We start from the raw sequence: 22,767 nt of genomic DNA, 5'->3' as shown, positions 1-22,767 counted from the left end.
TATGTTGCTGGATCTCTTGTGCAGAACTGCAGCTTACACAACACAAATTATGCCTGTTATGGAATATAAAGTTGTAATTTCTGTAAAAAAATCCCTTGCAAAGGGTGCAGGGGCAGTTTGGGTGGACAGCCACAAAGGCACCCTGCTGTGGCCACCCTCCATCAGCCCAGCTGCCTTGTCCTTGTCTGGGTTGCTGCTATTCCCAGCTACATGCAGCAGACAGCACCACCAGCCAGAGCATGTGTTGTAATACCAATTTATAGTCTGTTATTATTTTCCTGCTTTGGGGGGAAAACTGGAATCTCCCAGCTCTGTTTTCCTGCTAGCAAGAGAAAAATTAGGCACAGCATAATAACATTGTCAATATAGTTTACTAAAGTGTGATTATTCAAAAGAGCACATGGGAAACAAAGCATGGAAAGGCAGAAGGTAATGATTGACTGTAGCCACAAGGCAGTATAAAAAGGATCTAGAAAGCAGATTTGCAGCATGCAAGAGAAAAACTCAGACTTTTAAAAGGATCAGAGCTTTCATAATTTCATGATCAGAGTACTTCTTAATAGGACATGGCAACTGCTCCTGTAAAAGGACTTGCTGGAAAATAGTCCTTGGACAGTATTATCTAGATCTGGGAGTGGTAATTAAATCTGTATTGGACTTTCAATAACATTACCTTAAATAAACTGCCTTGGCTTGCATAAAATAATTTCTCTTTAAACATAATTTAGAGTAAATTTTCCAACTGTAGTTCTCAAGGAACAGTCCTGGCAGGATGTGCAGTGAGGTTATCATATTTTTTTTTATCTTATTGTCTAGAACGTGTTTCAAAGTGAATCTGTAGCTTGGAAAGAAATTTACAGTTGTGTTTTATGACATCAATATTATATAGAAAGAATATTGGGATAGATAATAGGACGGGGAAAAAAAAAGCCTGGAAAAAGGACTGTGTGCCTGAAAGCATCTTTTGGGTTTGTTTTTCCTTCCACCCCACCAGTTTAATAAACACTTTGCCTTGTTTGTGTCCTTTGACTGCCATGGTGACAGCACTAATGTTATAGCACAGACTGCTCCCATGGCTCACCAGCCTTGTGAATCCGTGCAGAAGGGAAGGGAATGAAACCTTATCTTGTGTCCTTGGGCAGCTGATGCCCCGGTATCCTGACCTGGGATGCAGAAATTGTGGTTCCCTTCTTCACCTTGGCACAAACTTTGTGCATGACCTTCAGTTCAAAACCTACAGGTGAAAAGCAGAGGTGCTGCTGTGGGGGTGAAAAACAGAGTGGCTCTGGGGGTGAACATGTTCAGGGACACATAGTCGTTGTCACTCTGGTAATGGTATGTGTCCTCACTGTATTAATGCCACAGACAGGATGAGGTGATGGAAGTCCGAGTCCCACTCCTGATTATACTTTGTGACTTTTTTTTTTTTTGTAATGTTATATTGACTGTTTAAAGACAGCTTGTAAAGTTTCCATATACAGCATTCAACTCAGAAACTATGCCGTGATTTGCCTTAATAAAAGCTTCATTTGTACATGAAATTTGCTTCATCAGCAAATACAAGTCCTACATTGCTCTATAGCTCGTTGGAATGAAATGGGCACAACGTTAACTTAGGGAGTTGGGTCTGAAACCTGCGGAGGAGGGGCTGCTCTGGGAACCGCGGGCGGGTGGCGGCAGACGCAGGACCGGGATGCCACCTCGTGGCGTATTCCTACAATATTTATATCGCTAGGCAAAGAAAGGCTCCTTGCCTTGGGGAGGATACCACGGAGTTGCACTTGTTTATATCCACAATAAAACAGACAAAAAGCCGATAAGTGGCCAAGAGAATGTCCTGGGAACAAAATAAATCTAACGACTGCATGACTCTATGCCCTTCAAACAGAAGTGAAATATGACGGCAAGTAGAAAATACGACTATAAAAAAAGAGTGAGAACTTCCATTTTCTAAAGAATTGCTAGTTGTAAAACTCATGCAAAATTTTATGTTCACTCACAGCCAAGATACTTCATATAAGATTGGAAAAAACTTACAAAGTGGAACTAATGTAGGACTATAACTTAAAGGAGGTAGCAAGAAAGAAAAGTTGACTCAGCTGCTGGTTTAAGTTGATCTACAGTTCAGGTATTTTCCTTATATTCTAATTTCTTCTGCAGTTCATTTCCATACCTTTGCAGTTCATTTCCAACCCTTTCACAACTTTGCTGTGACATGGAAAGCACTTCGTTACCCTTATGACGAAGAACAGACATGAAAGTGAAAATATTTGCAAGCCAGTATCTCAAAATCTACCATAGTGAGAAGCAAATTCAGCTACACTTTGAAAATGTGTTATTAATAATCTTGTATTTGTTTGAAATACCTCTGCTATTGCCAGATCACTTCTGTCATGTGCTTTTGATGGCTCTGCCAGTCCTGGGTGTACAAATGTCCTACTACAAAATGAGTTAAAGCACAAGGAAATGCTTATTTTGTTCCTATTCTGTAAAACCAAATACATGCCTTTTCTGGGAAGGTAGTGAACACCTGAAGTTCATTTTAGTTGCTTCTAAATTGCCCATTATTTTCTGACATAGAAAGCAGCAACTTCTTCCACCAACTTGGTAAGGCATTTCACTGAGATCAAAGAGGGAGAGAAGAATCTCAGAGCCCTACACAGTTCTAATGAGCAGGTAAACTGTTAATTATAGGGGAAAGTGCAGGATGAAATAATATAATTGTGACTTTCAGGATCTTAGGAGATCCACTGAGCCATTCCCCTTGCCCAGTCTGAGAGACTTGATAACTTGTCCAGCCCACTCTCAAGAACCTCCAGCCATAGGAATGCAATAATTCCTTGGGTGACAACCTGTGGACCTGGTGTTTAACTATAATTTGGTGGCACATTTTCATTATATCTTAAGGATGACAATAGCCCTTTTGACTGTTTGCTTTCTGCCTTAGAGCAAAGGTGATCCCTTCCCTTTGAATCACCTTGAAGCTTCTTTTTCATAAAGAATATAGTGGAGAATCTTTCCCAGGAGACACTCCTGTCTGCAGTGGAGGGCAGCCTAGGCTCTGGCACACCCTGGGAAAGGCAGCCAAAGCCATTATTTCCAGTGGTGCTTTCGCATCAGGCACCCTAAGGAGAGCCTGGCTCTATCCCCTTGGCACCTCACTTCAGGTACTTGCAGACATTGATGAGGTCCCGCCTCAGCTGTCTCGGTCAAGGCTGAACAGGCTCAGCCTCCTCATCCTTTCCTCATAAGAGAGATGTTCCAGCCCCTACTAGGTCCCTGCTGCTGTGGCTCAAAGATTCATGATAGCACTAAGCGACCATTCAGCTCTGGGGGGGAAGGTGTGGGAGCACCCTAAGCTGTTAGAGAAGTCAAAAAAAAAAAAAAAGGAGTTATGTTATTTCTAAATGCATGTGGCCCTCTAGGCAGGCCTCTGCTGACTTCCAGAATCCGTGTGGGTGGGCATGGGATGTCTATAGGCAGTGCTGTGACTGACTGAAAGATTTCCAGGCACCTGCTGATGCTACACCTTCCCCTGGCCACCAGCACAGGGCGCTGACACTTCGGGCACGATTTGTGCACGATTGCCCCAGGCTGTCAGGTACGAACTACTACCCCAGCGCCTCGGGCTCGCACAGCAGCCGGCCATCGTCCCAGAACTGTAAGAGCAGAAGGCGAGGGTCGGAGAGAGTCTTAAAACAAAAGAGAGTTTTCCCTGACCGGGAATCGAACCCGGGCCGCGGCGGTGAGAGCGCCGAATCCTAACCACTAGACCACCAGGGATCCTTGAAGCCCTACGTACACATCTTTGTAAAGAAGCAGTGATAGTGCACTCGCCCTCCTACGATTACCTTGTGCCGCTGCTTTCTTCTTGTGCTCCTACCTTCCAGGCAGTACCAAGTCCTAGAAGCAGGTAGATATGGAGAAGGACGTTGTATTCCACCCCACGGAAGAGAATAGCGGCGGCATGCTGGGGAGGAGAGGGGGCCGCCCAGGCGAGGCTGGTGAAGGGCCCTGGTGGGCGGAAGGCGGGATGGTGGAGGGGCAGCGGGCAGGACGGAGCCTCAGGCGGGAAGGAGCGGCCAGCCCGGCGGTGCCGCAGCGGGAGCGGGGGCGGCTCCCACAGCGCCACAGGCAAGAGCTGCGCGGCCGCGGCAGGGCCGGGGGGGCTCGCAGGAGGGCGCCGGTGGCCACTGCCGGGTCTCCGTCTCTTCTTCCGCCAGCGCTCTTCCCGCTGCCCCCAACCGGCGCGGGCTTCGCGCGGTTGTTTTCCCTCATTTCGCGTTGCCTTTACAAGCCGGTCGTGACACCGTCGTCTCTGTACGGGGTGTCGCTGTCGCGGCTGTCAGCCGAGCGCTCTGCACCGCACATCCCGGCGGCGGCTGCCGGGAGCGGAGGAACGCAGCGCTTCCCTCCGCGCTGGCCTGGTCGCTGCACGGGCAGGCTGTGCGAACACCTCAGCTTGTCCGGGTTCGGTGCTAGGCCAGCAGGGAAAAGCGGCTCCAAAGGCCTCTCTCAGGTGGGAGCCAGTGGCTCCACAGAGGGGATCGAAGTTGGTGTTTGCTGGTCTTGCTCTGCCGCGGCCTCCTCACACGATATTTATTAATTTGTGAGCTTGGGTTTTTTTTGTAAGGTCTGTGTGAGCGGAATCAAAGTGGCCAGTGCTGTGGATGACCTCTGTGTAAAAGCTCTTTCCTCTGGCATGTTGTTTTCATGAACATAGAAGATCTAGGAGCTGAACTAGCAAAAATAATATTCCCTATTTAGGCAGTGTCCAACGATACAGGAGGGCTGGCTCTGCCTGAGCAAATTTCGCTAGTTCTGAAACCCTTTGGCTCTAAAATGCAAAAACCTTTCTGTGTTAAGATAGATGAGCTTAAGACTGTGTGCTTGTCAACCGTGCAAATATGCATTAGCTGATCTTCAAAAGCTTTAGAGTCTGAAAACAAATGTAGGGGATAATTTTCTTCTGGGAGGAGCGAAGGAGGTGGAAGGTGTTTGGTTTCCATCTCATCAGCATCCTGGTTAAGCTGATGGTTCATTTCATCACAAAACATTTACTGTAGCAGTCTAAAACAAAATATGTGTCTTGATTGTGATGAAGCTTTCTTTGGTCTAAATTCAGAAATTTTACTGTGCAGTGAGAGAGATAACAAAATATGAGGTGAAAAATGTCTTATATATGCAGGAACAGCTTTTCTCATAGGATTGACATCATCCGCTTTGGTAAGACAAAAGCATTTCAGACCCTGAGGAGCCAAAGCTGGAGGCTGAGGTATCACTGTGGCCTGAGGCCACTTCACAGAGGTAGGTCTGCTTAGGTGAGAGAGGTCAGCTGGTCCCAGCAGGTAATCTGTGCCCATTGCTGAAGAGAAAGCCAAAGTGGGACCTGGTTTCCTACAGGGAACCTGCCAGGAACACCAGCCAGATATTGAGGTGGTTATACTGCAGAAACTGAGCTTGCCTTAAGAGTTTGTATACTCCACTAAGTCCACAGTGTTGTGTTTAAAAGCATAGGCTTCTCCACTTGCTGTGCATCTCAGGTGGGTTTTGGAGGGGTACTTAATTCTGTGGCTGTGATGTTAGCAGCACTGCAGACAGCTAGGTTAGAACAATTCAAGGCCCACAGCAGCTGCATTGGCAGGATTGAAGATAAATGTAACAGAATGGTCATTGCCACCCCTAAGAGTGTCTCTGTTATGTGACACCACAGGGGAAGGCAGGGGTGAGTCCTTTGCTTCTTAAGGTGCCTCAATGATGGAGACAAAATACTCCCCCTGACGATTTCAGAAAAGTCGCTGAGCCTATGAAAAATGTGGTCTTATGCTGATGGCAGGGTGGGCAAATGTGTTTTGCTCATGCCCTAGGTAGCTGTTAGATGTAGAAGCAAAGCAATCCTGCTCTGTTGTCCTTGACAGTTAGCAAACCACTTTCCAAATGAGTAATATATCTTACTAAATTTCTCTTGAGTAGTGGAAGGGTTGTTAATTACAGCCACAGGAGCAGTGAGAACTAAGGTATGTACAAGATAAATTTACTGAAATAACAAATATTTTCCTTGATGTTAACCTCAGAGGTGAGGGCTGACCACTAGACCATCAGGAAAATAGCACTGAGAGTCATATGCTGCCTAGTTATTTTTAGAAATGGCTTTCTTTGCTGTACAAGTCATGTGCACTGACAAAAGATTGTGCCTCTCCTCTGGCTTCCTGCATCCGATAGAGAAGTGCATCAGTGAAACTGACAGCAATTCAGCCTCCTGCCAGCACAGAAGCAGCCAGTGCCTGTGCCTGCATCCTTGAGATGGTAGCTGGAGAAGAATGATCTTCCCAAAGGCACCAGGAAAGGAATGTCAGAGGCCGATGTTTCTTTTCACCTAACGCTGGTGTGCCTGTGAAACCAAGTGAGTAGCATTCAGTGTTAGAGGTACTGGAGCACAGCTGTCACACTTTGGTAAATAAGGCTGAATTTTGGAACCTGAAAAATCAGAGCAATTCCTTTAAATGCAAGCTGTACAGCAGCGTGCAATTAACTTGTCTGTTCCATGTGAATACACTACATATTATTATAACTTTAATTTGACATGCTGATTGATGTGTGACAGTAGGCTTACGGTGTAAAAATGAATAAGAATAACATCAAAGTAATATGCTAAGTTATGGAAAGTATATAATTTGAGTATGTATGTAATATATAATGGTAGGTACAAATTTTCTTTAGTACGTGGGGTACATGCTTTAGCTATAGTGAAAACCCTTGATCTGCATAGAAACTGCATTTATCAGCCCTCTCTTTCCTCAATTGTGTGTTTCATGTGTAAAGTCTTGGTATCAGATTTTCGTCTGTAAGTTCGCCTGACTTGTAATTGTACATCATCCCAGTTTCAAGGAAGTGGAAAGGAGAAGGAAGGAAGAGATGATGCACAGTCTTTTGCTATTTTATGTTTAATTTCCATGTATGGTCAGATTGGTGACCTAACTTTTGGATTATAACAATTTTCTGGAGGAAAATGCTATTGTACTTCGTATCTTATTATATCTGTTTTAACCGCAGTAGTGTTTTGATGGAAATAAAGTGAGGAGAATCTGACGAGACGTTGTCCAGAGGTCCCAGCTCCAAGAGCAGATTCCCGGCCGTGCGGTGCCTGCTCCCTGTGCCTGCAGTGTGGCGCTCGCCGCGCCAGGGGATGCGACGCGGGGTCGGTCAGCGCCACGGCTCGGGGCCGGCAGGGCGCGGCAGTCCCGCTCCTGGGGGATGTTTTAATGGTCCTGAACAACGAGACGGGGAGCAACCAGCAATATTTTACAGTACTTACTTTACAGAAGTACTTTCACACGTTCTTGTATTCTTTTTCTTCAGCTTCCGTTCTTCCCCTGGCACTACATTTCATATAGTAAAGGCTGGGCCAGCTTCTTTTCCCTTTTAACCCATGTTAAAATGCACGTGATTCAGGGGTTTGGGATAAAGTGTGGCAGTGAGGTGCTTCATGCAGTGTCCACTGAGCTACCTTAGGTGAAACAAATAGGACTTTTTTGTCATCTCCTCTTGTATTGCAGCAAATTCCATTTCTTTTTATAGTCTTTCTTCGGTTGAGCATTTTGGGAGCTACTTCTGGTTTGCTCTTCTAGGGAGAGAAATAGGTGCACAGAATCAATTATTCGGGGAGAATTTATTATAAAAGTTTCAAGCTATGGTCTCTTTCTCATTTTTTGTAAAATTTGTGGAAAAATTCACTACCTCAGTCACATTGAGTTATATCTAGACAATCAATTCAAAGTTAAAGGGTGAGTTGGGGACACTCTGAAAATTCATCATTACATAAACCAAAGAAACCAGGCTAAGAATAGCCCTCAGTGCAGAAGGATCAAGCAGAGCCTCAATTATGTATGCATAAAAGTCTGTCTGTAAGAAACCCATTTTGTGACTACTTCATGGTGAATAATGGTAGGAGTAATAGGCAAAAACAGAAGGGACAATGGAAATAAAAAGAAAGATTGGTGTCACCTTTGTTTTTGTATTCTTTCAAAACTGGACTGTTGTAACAGTCAAGGTTTCAGTGTAGTTTTTTATGGCAGGTTGTCTTTCTTAAATAAATGAGCCATAAGCTAACAATTACAGATGTAAAAAAAGAAACAAAAACTACATGAACTACACGAGCAATACAGTATTTTTTCTGCTATTAGTGTAAGCTGATCTGAATGCAGGCCACATACAGTATGTTTACAGTACCTCTAGCAATTTTTTCTCTTGAATGTATGTAACTCTGTTAATGTACACTGAAGCACAAGATCAAAACCCATACAAATGTAGTATTTCAGTATCCCAAATCTGTTCTGTCTTTCGTGTGTGGTTATACATGTGTGTTTGTGTGAGAAATATTTTTCTAGGATAAAAATTCACAATTTGGAAGTGATGAAAATAGCAAATTTACATTTTGTCTCCATCAAAATAATGCAAACAGTGATAAAACAAATGTGCTCAGTACTGAAAAGATGAGCAACTGATTTTTACTGAGCAATATGAATTTAAGATTTTCTCTGGTAAAGATATTCTAAGCATTGATACCATGAAGACAGTGAATCAAATGGTGTTAGAGCACTTGTATTCAAATGAATTGGCAAGGAACATATTGCCATGGGAAAGAGCAAACTATTCAGACTGTCTGCTATCCTCTATACTGCAGTGAGACTAAAACTAAATTTTATTTCAAGGGTGATGTGTGTGTGTCTAATTTACCTATTATCTGCCTATCTCATGTTCATCATTGCAACAGAGAGGCAGGCATTATTGAGTACTTCAGAGTCAGTAAAATAAAAGAGTGTGTGATGTGCCACTCACATAAGGACTTCTTCCAGTGACATGAAGTCTGTGGGTTTGAGCCACAGGCAATGACCCACAGTGCCATAACCAGAACTTGTACAGTGCTTCTGTCCCAGTCCTAGCCTGCTTATCCTGCTGCTCTGACAGGAATTTGACTGATTTCTCCCCCATGCCAGCAGTCTAGAATGTGTATTTGATATGCTCAGGGTAACATAACTACTATAGAAATGCACAGTTTCTTTGCTATATGGAGTTCATGCATTGTCTTCATAGAGCTTTCTACACTATACAATAGAGGTGACTGTGCTTGGAATGATGATGGACAGCAAACTGGTACATTAGGACAGGGATAGCTTTTCTGGAGCTAAAACAAGCTGTTAGTCACTGTCACTGTTGTGCAAGTGCAGCTAAGAGATAAATAGGGCTTCCACCACTTTGATGGATAGGGCTTCATAGCTCCTGCAATTTGGCAGAGGTGGTTGGGTAAATAGTATTACTATTCTTTCTTTTTTTCCCCATTTTTGTTATCTAAGCACTGCTAGAAGAGTAACTGAGAGCAGGGCCCCTTTCTTCCGTGTTGTGGTAGAGAATCCTTGTGCCAGTGAAGTCTTTGAGATTTTAACCAAAGTAACTTTGCGTTTATCCATCTTTTGCTGGGAAATAATAAGATGTACAAACTTCAGTGTGTTACCAGAATGTATCCTTTAAGCAGCAGACTGTTTTAAAGAAAATCTGTCCCTTGTAAAAGAAGCTGGTTTGGTAAAAAAAAAAATGAGATGGAAACTTCAATTTTAGCTAAAAATGCATCAGCAAATTTAGTGGAGGAGTTGAGACAGTTGCTGTTCCAGTAGTGACACTGAGTGGTAGCAAGCACATGCTACAAATAGGATAATGGCAATGGTGGGAGATGGCTGTGTCTGTATTGAGATGTATTTGGTCCTGAAAATGACACGTTTTTGAATTGAGTCTTCTAAGCAGCTGTTAAATTAAAAAAAAAAAACAAGCCTCTGACAAATCTCTTACTTAAAACTTGTTGGATTCATAACGTTAGAACTACTAAAAATATTATCCTTGAGACCCCTGTGCACCATTTGTTATTTTGACACACTCTCTTAGCATCTCTGTATATATGTGTACGCTTTGTGTATGCTTTTCATTTATGCAGCTATCTGCTTGACATTTTGTCTTGCAGAATTTGGAATTTAATGGTGTTATAATGCCTTTGTTCAAATGCCCGAACGACAATGCCCGAAATCAGTCTTTCAGAGCTGATTACTAACCTGAGGAAGAAAAAAAGAAGCTAGATCTTGTTTAGGCTAGCCATAAGCATCTGGAAGGGTTACCTGCAGTTATCTCGGGTAAAGGAGTGGAGTTTCTGGTAAATGTAGCGGCTGTTGTTTTCTGGGGATTGGGTGAAGAAGCCTACTGGCGGACAGTGTGGAAACAGCGGATGAGGTATCTAGGCTTTTCAGTTTCCCACGGATCTGAAGGCTTTGGTTAACCTCAATTTCCAAAACTGGCTGTTTTGTTTTTAGCGCCGCCCTTGAGAAAACTGCCATGCAGAGGAAGATGCCGGCGCTTGGGCTCTATAACTCGTAGGACTCCTGGCTCCGCAGACCGCCCCCTTTGCCCAGGACAGGGCTTAGAGCGCCAGGAGCGCTGCCGCCGCCCCCGGCCCCGGGGCCGCCGCGATCCGGCGGGGCCAGGGCGGCCGGGCGGGGCCGAGGGGAGGCGGGGCCGCCGGGCGGGGCGGAGCGGCGGGGCGCGGCGGGGCCGACGCCGCTGCGGCCGAGCGGAGAGCAGCGGAGAGCGGTGGAGGCGGCGGCGGCGGCGCCGCTCCCGGAGAGCGCTCGGGGCGCGGCGCCGGGCCGGGCCCACCATGCCGCCCGCCCGCAGGTCTGTCTGTCTGTCTGTGCGCGCCGGGCCGCGGGGCGGGTGGGGCTGCTCGGGCGCGGCCTTGTGCCCCGGCCGGGGGCGCGGAGCCCGGCGGAGCGGGACGGGGCCGGGGCCGGGGCCGGCGCTGGCGCTGTGGGGGCAGAGGAGCGCTTCGGTCGCTCGCCGGTGCGCGGAGCCAGCCCGGCAGCGCAGCCCCGAGGCGCGGGCGGCCCCGCGGGCGCGCTGTGTCCGTGCGGGCGCGGCCGGGGGCGGGCGGCTCCGGGGACCTGCCTGCCCGCCCCGGGCGCTGCTCCTGGGCACCCGCGGCGTGCTCCCGCTACCCTGCCGCTGTAGCCGAGATGGCTTTCGCAGCTTCGAACCTCGTTTATTTCCTCCCTCTCAGGGTCTTGGATGAATTACTGGAATGTTCCAGGCTCTCTCTCTCTATATTAATTTGTATAGCCTTTGGTTGTCGTGATTGCGAAGTGCTGCCGGGTTCCAAAGGTGTGTCAGTAATTGATTTTTGTGTCTTTAATCAGTGCAATGGACTTTCCTCTCTGTCCTTCATCATACACTGCTTCAGAGTTGGTTTACGGGTGGAGTGGCGTACTTGTATCTTGGGTGATGCGTGTGCAGCATCGTGGTGCTAAAGGATGTAGTAACTGTTCATCCCCTAGGTGATGAAATGAGATGATGAACACTTCGACTCAGTAACAGGCTTTTAGCATGTGTTTACTTTACATGCTACTATTGCTGTTCTCCCATTAAGTAGTCATACATTTCTTGTATTAATGCGCAGTGGTGGACTTTTAAGATGGGTAGGTGCCCATTAATCGATTATGGTTTGCTTAAAATGCTATGACCCAGCCTAAGGGCCTGTGTTTGTGTGATACTTAAAATGTGTGTTGATGAACTCTGCCAGCCTATTGTATCAGCCAGTGTTTACACAGTATGGAAATAATAATTTCCTGATATTGTTCCATCTGACACTTACGTGTACACACACAGACTTTCAGAAAATTAATGGAGAGGGCGGTAGAAAATGCCAAGGATATATGTATAAGTATGCGTGAATATATACTTTCTGAATGAAAATTACTTTATCAGGAATATATTTTTAAATGTAAACCATGATAAAAAATTATGTAAGTTGCAGTGCTTTTTAGATTGCCTTCTCTTTCGTCTTTTTACCTGGAGAATGTCCATAAAGGTACGGCAAAATCTTTTAAGCACCTAAGTAGTCAAGTAATGTTGATCCTTTGAAGAGTTGTATTGAAGTACATGCCTGTAGGCAAAATGCTATCTGATGGCTTTCTGGTTTTTTGGGTGTTTTTTGGTGTTTTTTTTTTTTTTTGTTTGTTTGGGGGTTTTTTGGGGTTTTTTGCTTTTTTTAAAGTAGTGGATCAAAATCTTGGGCTCGGAGGGAAATTCTGTGTCTTTTGCTTTGTTTTTTTTTTTCCTTGTTGCATATTATGTTATGGGAAATAAACACTACTGGAATACCTGATTTTTCCAAGTTGTTTATGAGGCAGTCTGTGGATTTCATTCCTTGGCTTTGCCCAATGCCCTGTTTTTACTGCAGCAGTAACCATGCTCACATTTGGACGCGTCACATCTGCTGCTGAAATGATAAGTGATTCCCTTTGGAGATGAAGTGAGTTAGAATTGATTGGAACAGTCCTTGTCTTATTAGGAATATGGCTTTGTTGCTTTGTGTATCCATGATTTTGAAAGAGAAGGTTGAAATTGGTTGGAGGCTGACTCTAGTAGATATTTGGCTACCTTATGGTCCTGACTTCAGGGGACAGCTGGCAAATCTCTTTTAAGTGTTAATGAATAAGCCCCTCTATTCAAACAGAAGTGAATTCCCTTGAGAGTGATTTGGATGGGAGGATAATTGTCTTCAGAAAGGTAATTAAAGAAATTATAGTGATCCTGTGGCTATCTACTGCAGCCAGAGTGAGTCTGCAGTTGCCCATTTGGGTGAGTGTTTCAAAGGTGAGAACATAGTGTGAGCCTCTGCAGCGGGATCTGACACCAGAAATTGCTGTTATAGGTGGCTGGAGCTGCTCACAAACAATAATTATGGAAATGAAGGACAAAGGGACTCAATTTCCCTTTGCTCTCCAGCAGGCGTGAAAGAAAGGTTGGAACATGACCAATGCTGAGAGAAGTGGTAAAGCTCTCTGTCCAGCACCTGCCTTGTGCCCTCTGTGTCTCAGCGGGTGCCCAGTTCAGCAGCAGCAGTCGTGGTCCTTGGCTCATCTGGCAGAAGAAATTCAGTGTCATCACCCAAAAAGCAGCTGACTGGTAAACCTTTTTTTTGTCATGATCAATAAACCAAAATAGTCAAAGGCTTTATAGGTGTAGCTTTTGTTTTAGTGAGGTGGTGCTGGTGGAGTTACTGATGGTGGGGGCGGCTGCCTGCCACAAAGTTGATGGCTTCTCACTCCCTCTTGTGAATGATCGGCACTCTCACGGCAGGAGACGTCCAAGTCATGTTGCTGCCACTTCTGCGCTGAGTTTGTCCTGAGGGTTAAGATTGCTTTCCCAAAAAAACAAAATGTAATGCTGCATTTGATGACTCAAGTCAGCAGTTAGCATGCTCACTCAAGTGACCTCCTTTGACTAGGAAAGAAAGCAGAGTAGGAGAAACAAGTCTTCAGTTCTTCTTCTCCTCCTTGTTTTCCTTTTAAAAATCTTACTCCGTTGTCATTTTTCCCTAGCCAGATTTATGAGTTAGTGACAAAATTCACAGGAGGCTAGAGGAATTATATTTCCCTCCCCAAACAAAATGTTTCAGATTGATATATTCAACACATACAGAGGAGTATTTTCTTTTTCACCCTGCTTTTCTTTGCAAACCCTTCTATTGTAGGTGGAAATCTGTATGTCTTTGTTCCTGGTCAGAATGTCAGGTGGGTGTGAGTGGTTGTGCTGGTGCTGGAAGTTGTATGTGTGTTGGGAACTGTTTGCTCAGTTTTGGGGTGGGCAGCACCCTGCAGCCTTGCATGGGACTGTGGCTGTGCATCTGCAGTGTCTGTGCAGAAGGTCATATACTAAGTGCCCACAACCAGGCACAGTGCTTTGCTCTTGCACCTGCACTGCTCCCAGTCTCTGACCAAGCTGGGAGAAAGGGTACCAATATTTCAGCTGAGTGCCATATAGCATCCTCCTGACGTTCCTGTACTTACCTGAGAATTGATCACTTGTCATGGAACCACAAAGGTTCGAGCCTTTGAGAAGATTTCTGGATTAGACTTGAATTTGTCAATGTGTTGAGTACTCATCATAATCTCAGTAAGCCTTTCTGATTGCTGTTTTGTAAGAGGTGAACTGTGCTTTCAGTTGCATGCCTCAAATTCCTGGTGCTGTGTGGTCCAATGCCCCTGTCAGAGCTCAGTGAGGCTGTTCCTGCTCAGTCATTCTGTGCCCTGTAGTACTCCTGAGCTGTTACTAAAATTAAGCATTTGGCCTTCTCTCTTGGTATGCTATGTGTAGAGCCCACCAAGGTGCCATTTCTTCCATGTTTCTGCTTTTCTTATGGCTACTCTGTGTGTTTTTCAAGGGGCTTCTTCAACATCCTACTTGAAATGTGGGTTGTATGAGTACCCATGTTTAAGCAATGGTCATATGAAACTGATTTACAGGAGCAGAAAGCATACAGGCTTAGCAGTGAAATTATACTTGTTTATACAGGCAGGATGTGTGTTTATCTTTTGGTTACAGTGTCAAAATAGTACTGTTTATGTTTCATTTTATGTTCACTTTAGGATTTAAAAGCTTTTTGTTAGAATTATTTCTAGAAAGGCAATTTTCTTATTCTCATCCATTAGTGACTGATTTTGGGATCTTCTCATAGCTTCTGAAGATAACTGAGGGCTATTTCCTCAGAATCTAGGATACTGCAGGCAAGGATTACTTCCAGTGCACCAGATAGAGGAAATCACAGCTTTGTTTCAGAGAGGTTCACAGTGAGAGCTGTTGCTTCCTTGAACTCAGCCTTATCTAAAGAAAAGGTAATGTATTCCCTGACTCATTTTCTTTCAAATAAATTTAACCTTTTCTAGCAGCACTTTCTCTGTCTGCTGTTACTCCAGTCTGTTTTTTTCTGCTTTCTGCCCCACCTGCCATCTGTCAGTTTGTTTTCTTTTTAAGTGTTCTAAGGTAATGCAGTGGATAAAAAAGAAGTATGAATATTCACAAAGCATCACTGCCATTTTGATTCAGAGGGGAAGAGGTGTGGATGGCTTTCTGCCAGATCAGGTGATGCTGTGATTGCAGAAAATCCTTGGGTCTGCCTAGGTTGTTACTTTGGAGGAGATGCTGTGTGGAATAACTTGATTTTGTCAGTGTCTTGGCACTGCTTCTGTGCTGTGTCAGTGGGCTTCTGCTGTAGTTAACTGTCTCATGGTTAAGCAGTGCACCAGTCTGGTGGCAAGGGCTTTATTTTACTCTCAACTTAAGTATCATTTTTAGAATGCTTTTTAAGCAGCTGTAGTGATACCAAAGACATGAGTACTTGTGATAAAGCTGGGTTTAATCTGTATGCAGATTTTTGGTAGCTGCAGCAAACTCAACAAAACTTTGTAGGCCAGAGAGTGTCTTGAGTTCTTCTTTCATGCTTTCTCACAAAGGTTCAGATAATTCAGGGAAGCATTGAAGTGTGTAATAATTTTACACATGAAGATTTTTGCATGATGTTTAGAATGTATATTAAAAATAAATTCTTCTCTTATATAAGCAGTGTTTGACATTTTGTAGTCCCTTTTTCCATCCTGGTTGCTGATCAGGCCTTTTGTAGTGAAGCTGCTGAAGACTCCTAAAGGTGGGAGCTGTGGTAATCCGTGATATAAAATCTGTTCTGTACCTTCTGTCCCAACTCCAAAAACTCCTGAAATGCAGGTATTGTGTGGTAGCTGTGTCATGTAAGCAGTAATATCTTGGTGACAATAGGCGAAGAACCAAGGAGATGAAACTTACTTTGTTACAGAACAGTGTGCTGAAATGTGGCCAGGTATTTGGTGACAGATGGACTTTGCCTGCTGTGAGCCAGTCACTTGTGCAGATCTGGCCCAAATGATTAACAGCTGATGAGCATGAGAGTCCTTTTGCCACCCAAATATGTGGGGTCAAGTCACAAGCAGCCTGGGTCATCGTCAGGCCAGTTAGGAAACAAATTGAGAACCACAAAGGAATGACAGGGGTGGCTTTCTGCCAGTGCCATGAGTTGTTCTCCGGTCCTCGTGGTTAGGTATCCACTGAAGAAATTTCATTTGATTTACAGGTAATTTGGTTTTGTTCTGTGGTATTGGGTCTTTTTTAGTGTTTTGTGGTGGGCAGTGTTGGTTAGGTGTGCCTTTTAGTTGGGGTGAATAGAGGGTATTGTCACATCAGTGTGCAGAGGCTAGGCAAGAACTTGTGTCATCTGCATTTGTGTCCTACTACAGTCATGCTTACAGGATGGAAAGGAAAATCTCCTTTGTTGTGCTTGTGCTAATGTGATTGCTCATGTCACACCTCATCAAATGTCCATTTGTTTCCTTCTATCTGGAATTCTAAATTCCTTAAAAAGGGTCTCTGCTGCTAACTGATCCCTCAGTAGACAGATTTTTCATTTGTGGGTTGTTTGTTTTGAAAACTGGATTCTGTTTGTAGTGCATCATTTCTGTTAGTACAAGTAACACACTGGTTGTCATGAAAAGAGATTAAGAAGATGAAGGTTAGTTTTCTTTTCTCCTGCACTGTTGACACTGTGCACCTGACCTATTGTGTGAGGAGGAAGTTTCAGTGTTTTGTCAACTACTTGTGTCCTTTTCTAAGCCCTGCTCTGGTGGTTCCCAGTCCCAGGCTGAGCCTGGAATATAATAGGCAGATTTTAGGGGTAGGGGACTAGGGACTGGTCTTGAAACCAAAATGGTACAGCCAAACCAAGAGATAATGAATCTTGTACAGGGACGTTGGAAAGAGCGAGGAAGGTGAACCCTAGGGATGAACTAGACCTTAGACACTGGCATGTTTTGGAGGATTCTCCTGGCCTCCATGGGTGCTGAGCTCTGGGATAACATTGCATCCAAGAGAGCAGTTCCTAGCCCTTCTGCTCAACTAGGAACACAATTCAAGTTGCGTTTATGGGATGAGCAAGGCAGATGCGTTCATTTCCTTGTTTTCTCCAGGGAAGGAGATGTAGGCTCAGACCTGGCAGAGCAGAACGATGCTGCTCCTTGCAGAGTGGCACCTGCTCCGTTAGGAATGAGCTGTGACTGAAGGGTGCTGTGGGTGGTGTGTGCAAATGCAAGCAGAAAGCCAAGGAGGTTTGCAAAAGGAAAGGTGGTGCAGCTGAAGGAGCCACTTGTAGCACCAAACCCGATTTTTAAGGTGCTTCTGAGGAGACATGTATTTATTTTTACTTGATAACTGTTACGTGTTCATTTTGTTGTGGACCAGTGTAGAGTTTGGGATGTAAAGGCTTCAAGTTACGAAATGCATTTCTTGGGGAAAATTGTTGTCCCTTAGTAAAATGGTAACAGTTCTTCAAAGGTTTCTCCTCTGATAGTGGGGGTTTTTTTGTTTGTTTGTTTTTTTGTGGTTTTTTATTTTCTTTTTTTGTTTGTTTGCTTTGGTTTGGTTGTGTCTTTCTTTTTATTTTGGATCTAGAAACTTTGTAAAGAAGCAGACTGGTGTGGCTGTCACGGGAATCAGGACTTCACTTAGCACAGTTTTCAAATCTTAACTGCTTTGCTGTCCGCATTATATTGCAATTAAAAGTAAAAAGTTCTACAGTACTGTGTTTTACATCTATTGTTTAAGTTCTGATTTTTTCTTCGTGCCATATGCTGTTTTTTCTGAATTCTCTGATTTTTGTGAGGCAAGACCTTTGAATGATTTTCTCACTGAAAGGCTCCAGGATGACAAAATCCCATTATAAATTGGAATTTATTTCATCTGGCCTTGAAACATATCTCTCTTCTTGCTTCTTTTCACTTATTTTTTGCCCCTTCTTTTTACTTCCCTAAGTCCAGCATGCAGATATCTCAGAAAAGTAATTTTGACTTGTGGAAGCTAGACCTGTTCAAGAGGTTAGCCTGGCTATGTGTTTGGGATTGGATGTATGAGTTTTAATCCTTGGTCCTGTCATAATTATTGGCAAGAACATGAGTAGGTTTATGGTTAAACTTGATGGCCTTAAAGGTATTTTTCAACCTAAATGGTTCTTGATTCTGTGAATCTAGCTCTGAGGTAATACCCTTTTCACAGGTAATGTGTCAGTCTTTTTTAACCACTACCTTTTGGGGTAGGTGCAAACTGATTTTTGTATTATTTTTAAAGTGTAGGTCTCTGCCCAGTTTTAACAGATTTTCAAAGACAAATTTTAACACCAAAAATGGAAGGACTATGGCCCCTCAAAAATAGGTGCTTTAACATGGAAAAAAATCCAAAACTTGTTAATGCGTTTACTAATTTGGCTGACTTCAACTTGAGAAGGGGCAAGCAATTACACTGATGTAGCTAATACAAAGTTTTGCTTGAAATGTAAGCAGCTATCTCACGTATAACCTGCGGTGAACAGAAATTTGGCAGCTTTCATCTTTGGTCCCCATGTTTGCTTAGGTGTCACAAGGATAACCTGTGTGAGAAGTCCCTCTGAGTGCACTTGGTATGGGAGTAGAGAGCTCAGAGTCTCTGTTGTGGCACCTGGTTGATGCCACTGAGATGGATGGCTTTCCTGAAAATGCAACACTGGAGGAATTGAAGCTGTTTGTCATTTTTCTGACTTCATGGTGTTTGGTGCCCTCCAGCAAAAGGAGATATCTAGCTTCAGAATGCTGAGTTACTTTGTTGATGCTATCAGCGTAAGAAGTTGAATTTTAGTTTCAAAATTAGTCTGTTTTGTTCAACAAGAGAACTTCAGTTCTGTGAGAATGTTTAAAACACTTGAGTAATCTGAAAGTAGAATATATACTGCTACTGCTACCAGAAAACTTCTACACAACTGTTTTTTATGCAACAGTACGCAAGCTTAATTCAGGTGTATTTTTTTTTTTTGTTGTTTAGTTAAGCCCTGAACCATCACACTGATTGAATGCATGCAGAGTTGAGCAAGTAAAAGCCCAATTAGATATGCTGAAGGAAGGATGGCATATGACAGTTTTGCATGAATCAAGACATTGTTCTATCTTTTCTGTGTACATAGACATAGGTAACTTTACTTACCTGAATAATTTTAAAGAGTTAACTGTGCACACATTGTTAGAACACACAAAATTATAAAGAACTTTTCTGTTTCTGGTTCTGAAGAGGGAAGCAGCTCTTCAAAGAGTTGCTCCCTAATTAGTAGGTACATGTGATGTGCTCTGGTGTATAGCGAGGGGAATTCCTTTTGAGAGGGGAGTTTCTGCACAGCATATAGTGCAGGGTGACTTGGTACAAGGTCAGTAACTGTGTGTAGTGTTTACAGGAATCTGGAGGTGGAGGACGGAAAAAAGGTAAGATAATAGAAGTTTTCAGGATGTTTCAGAAGGACAAGACAACTAAGTAGTCTCGTGTTACACAATGCCCAAAGGGGATTTTGCCAGGAAGAAGGAAATAATTAGAAACATTGCTGCTTTTAAAAACAGGATTCAGTCTATGCAATGTAAAGAGTGTTTGATTTGTTGTTGATCACTGTAATTTTGATGCACCTTACACTGCCAGCATTGGAACACCTCTAAAGCTGCGTAGGTGTAATACAAGGTCACACTGAACAGACTGCAATAAATTTTGCAGGTTAAGCAATTGAAAAATAAATAGTGAAGGTTTCCAGTGTTAATTTTTTGCATTACAAATGTACAGGATTTTGTATTACAATTAAACTGTTCAGTGTTGCTTAATATACAGTGTAAGCATTGACACAGTTCAAGTTGCTATGGAAACCTGGCATTGTGGTTCTGTTAACAGTGTTTCAGATAGGAAAAGATTTGCATTGCATTACTGCTAGACTCCTTTCTGCCCCCACTCTTCAGCTTCTTTGCTTCTCAGTTGGGAGGTAGATGATAGAGAAGCAGCGATGACCTGGAATTTGCATGAATCAGGGTCAATTATAAAAAGAGGTGTTGAGCTGAAACTCAAAAATAATAGTTTTATCTTAAAGTAGCTCTTGTGTCTAGTTAGTTTTTTGAAGTAATGACGTAGTTTAATGCTTATCATTCACAATATTGTGTCTCTAGGTTGATTTGAGGTTCTGGTGATTTGAGGTTCTTTTTCCAAACACCTGAAAATGATGGAGTACTTTATAAAGAGACATTTCCAATAATTTTCCCAGCATGATTATGTATATTGCTGAGAATGTGCGTGATGTAAAAACCTGACCATTTCTAGCACTTTCTGTTAGACTGACGGATTTGTTCCTCATGGGTTTCTTGTTGCCTGGTCTTGTCTTGTAAAACGTTAGGAGCATGTTAATCAAGTCTCATTGATTACAATGGGAATATTTATTATAAATCTTTGGACCTAAACTAATTAATACTTGTAAACAGAAAGTGATTAATGGTACCTGTGATTGACAATATAGATATTTGTGCCAAGCATCAAGCCACATCTTTGTGATTTTAGAATCTTCAGACACCAGTGTCTTTCTGCTGTACCTCAGTTTTATTTACATTTCATATAAATGCCCTTCTTGTGTTGGTGAGAAAAGAGCTGAGAAAAGAGCAAGTTTGCTGTGAAGCTGAGGTCAGGTGTTTGTCTCTTGTAGTCTGTCATCCCATGAATGCTGGCACTCATCTTTCCACGTGTGTGCTTGGCTAGTGCCCACAGAGCAGAGTCTCTGCTCAGGGAGTCACACTGATGGTTTTCTGCCCAAACTTTCTGCCCCAGGTCTGTCTGATGTTGTGCTTGTAATTCAGCTGTGTGCAGCAAAGGCTGCTGGAAGGGGGTGTGAGCTGGCCTGGTGGGATATAAACTGAAATGCAGATACAGAGCCACTTCTGCTGAGTCTGCTGCGAGTCATTGGTGTGGTAATTTTGGGTGGAGGAGTGTTATCAGGCAGCTAAAGTGGGCAAAAGGGAGAAAGGCAAAGGGCAGTAATACTTGGAACTGGGATCTGCTTGCTCCAGGGACAGATTCTAACATCCTGAGACAAGGGAATGCCCAAATTCTTTGGCTTGGCATTTTGACTGGTCACGGTCGCCTTAATCACCAAAGGATGTTTGCTGTTCATCTGTCTGCTGTGATGCTGCTGTTTTGCCAGTGCAAATCCCACTCTGTGGCCTGTGTAAGCTAATTCATAGAAACAACTCTGGAGTGTGGCCAGGCCTGCAATGTGTGACACTGGATCCAGTGGCCTTTAGCAGCATTCTGAGTATGGTAAGAGGGGAATCTAAGGAGGACTTGATCATGGCCCTTATAAACCTGGTAGAGAACCTGTAATTCATTGGGTCTGGGTGTGATGTGGTTGCTTGTGTGTATCTTTCTTGATCTTATCAAAACAGATGTGCAAAGCTTTCTTTGAAATACTAAACAGTTAGTGAAATTAGTTGTTATGAGCAAGGAACATGATAGTGTCGACTAACAAAAGAGCCAGGTAGTGCTAAGGGTGTTGTCTAAATGCTAGTTGATGTGTTGAATGTTCACCAGTTTTTTGAATTTTAGAAAACTGCAAGTACATGGGATTTTAGGATAGATTTAATGGATGTGGGGAGCACATCCATTAAAAGCCTTTTGTGTATATGCCTACATGCTCCAGCCAGAGGTAAGGAAACAGTGATCTCCATCTTACCCTCTCTGGGTATGGTTAACTTCATCCTTCTGTGGTTGATATAATCACAGAGTCATTAAGGTTGGAAAAGACCTCTAGGATCATCAAATCCAATCTTTGACCAAATCCATATTGTAAGGTGCTATGTGTGCTCATTTTTTGAACACTTCCAGGAGTGGTGACTCCACCATTTCCTTGGGTAGTACAGCCCAATCCTTAACCACTACTCCAGTGAAGAAATATTTCCTAATATCTACCCTGAACCTCCACTGGCACAGCTGAACTCCTTTCTTTGTGTCCTGTTACTAGTTACCTGGGAGAAGAGGCTGACTGCCATCTCCCCAGCTCTTTCTTTCCAGTAGTTGTAGAGGGCAACACTGTGTATACCTGTGCCATGTGAGTGTGAAAAGCTGAGGGGTCAGAGGGCTTGGACTTGATGCTTAATTGAATTGGGGTAGGCTGAAACCAGAGATACAGTAAGATGAAGGTACTAATTATTTTAAAACATCTACAGTAATGTTCTTGCTGACCTAAAAATGAAAATCTTCCCAGGTGGCCTGATTTTTAACAGCACTGCACTTTCACATTTGGAATAGCATAGCACTCTGCCTGTTAATAGTTTATACTGTGTTTTGTAACCAGTTTCTGTCTAGAAGCTGAGTTAAACAGTAAAATGCATTGTTGTGAATGGAAAATGCATCTGGTGATGTTCAGCTGCCAATGAGGGAAGATTAAATCTCAGTGTTTTTGTCTTGTGAAAACATGACTGGTGATGTGGAATTCCTGGTAGTGTGTTTGCTTCCTCTTACTCTGTGTGAAACATGGCAGCCTGAGTCAGTGGGTTAAAGCCTCTTCTCGGGTAAAACAGGAATCATTTGTCTGGGGAACTCTTTGGAGCTGAATCGGCTTTCAATAACAACATCGAGTTATAACAAACATAATAATAAAACATCAAGTTTTGTTATTCTTCTGTTTCTGAATCAGAAATGTTTCTGCTACATTGATTGTCATTTATTTTATTTGGACTTTGTTCATGTGGACAGACTGTTGGGAATCCAGTAGGGGCACTGAAGGTAGGCTAGGCTTAGCCTCTTCTTACTTTATTAGTAGGGAGTGAAAATGCTTGACCTTTTAGTTTACTACACCACTGTAGGGGGAATAATAACCTCATAAACATTGTACCCCGTTCCTCAAGAGCGAGGGTGTTTGTTTTCTTTGCCTATCTTATCTCCAGGTCTTATCTTCACTGTCCTTGAGATCCCACAGCATGCAAATAGCCACATTGAATCTCTTTGTTTCTCTCTATTTGTAGACACAGAAATTGTGACTGTTCTGTA

At 43.4% G+C, this 22,767-nt stretch overlaps 1 protein-coding gene and 1 non-coding gene across 8 annotated transcripts in view; one reads left to right on the top strand and one right to left on the bottom strand.

Annotated features, from left to right (window-relative positions):
* Positions 1 to 3,711: 3,711 nt before the first annotated feature.
* TRNAE-CUC (transfer RNA glutamic acid (anticodon CUC)) lies at positions 3,712 to 3,783 on the bottom strand. Its single transcript has one exon. It is a non-coding gene; the product is annotated as a tRNA-Glu (tRNA).
* A 23-nt stretch (positions 3,784 to 3,806) lies between these two features.
* NCOA7 (nuclear receptor coactivator 7) overlaps positions 3,807 to 22,767 on the top strand; it is an 84,285-nt gene continuing 65,324 nt past the window's right edge. Inside the window, exons 1-2 of one of the 7 annotated variants that reach the window (XM_074537855.1) lie at positions 10,544 to 10,716; positions 12,829 to 13,005. The gene's annotated coding sequence lies outside the window, so the exon portion shown is untranslated. Of the gene's footprint in view, positions 3,914 to 4,005; positions 4,135 to 10,543; positions 10,717 to 12,825; positions 13,006 to 14,692; positions 14,715 to 22,767 lie in introns of those variants that run through there. The other 6 variants (XM_074537854.1, XM_074537857.1, XM_074537858.1 and 3 more) reach the window with 6 other exon arrangements.

The sequence above is a fragment of the Zonotrichia albicollis genome, chromosome 3 (genome assembly GCF_047830755.1).
Source record: "Zonotrichia albicollis isolate bZonAlb1 chromosome 3, bZonAlb1.hap1, whole genome shotgun sequence".
Lineage (NCBI taxonomy): Eukaryota > Metazoa > Chordata > Aves > Passeriformes > Passerellidae > Zonotrichia > Zonotrichia albicollis.
The sequence above is the reverse complement of the archived record's forward strand: the minus strand, read 5'-3'. Positions and strand labels throughout refer to the sequence as shown.